Source organism: Bison bison, unplaced genomic scaffold (assembly GCF_000754665.1).
Source record: "Bison bison bison isolate TAMUID 2011002044 unplaced genomic scaffold, Bison_UMD1.0 scf7180017864471, whole genome shotgun sequence".
Lineage (NCBI taxonomy): Eukaryota > Metazoa > Chordata > Mammalia > Artiodactyla > Bovidae > Bison > Bison bison.
In genome coordinates, this window is record NW_011495032.1 from 38,570,349 (window position 1) to 38,570,719 (window position 371).

The 371-nt window shown below is 40.7% G+C and overlaps 1 protein-coding gene across 1 annotated transcript in view; it reads right to left on the reverse strand.

Annotated features, from left to right (window-relative positions):
• MARCH4 (membrane-associated ring finger (C3HC4) 4, E3 ubiquitin protein ligase) overlaps positions 1 to 371 on the reverse strand; it is a 115,685-nt gene that overhangs the window by 59,804 nt on the left and 55,510 nt on the right. The window lies entirely within an intron of this gene.

Sequence of the window (371 nt, forward strand, 5' to 3'; positions counted from 1 at the left end):
TCAGATGTGCAGATGACACCACCCTTATGGCAGAAAGTGAAGAAGAACTAAAGAGCTTCTTGATGAAAGTGAAAGAGGAGAGTGAAAAAGTTGGCTTAAAACTCAACATTCAGAAAACTAAGATCATGGCATCCGGTCCCATCACTTCATGGGAAATAGATGGGGAAACAGTGGAAACAGTGTCAGACTTTATTTTTCTGGGCTCCAAAATCACTGCAGATGGTGATTGCAGGCATGAGATTAAAAGACACTTACTCCTTGGAAGGAAAGTTATGACCAACCTAGATAGCATATTAAAAAGCAGAGACATTACTTTGTCAGCAAAGGTCTGTCTAGTCAAGGCTATGGTTTTTCCAGTAGTCACGTGATGT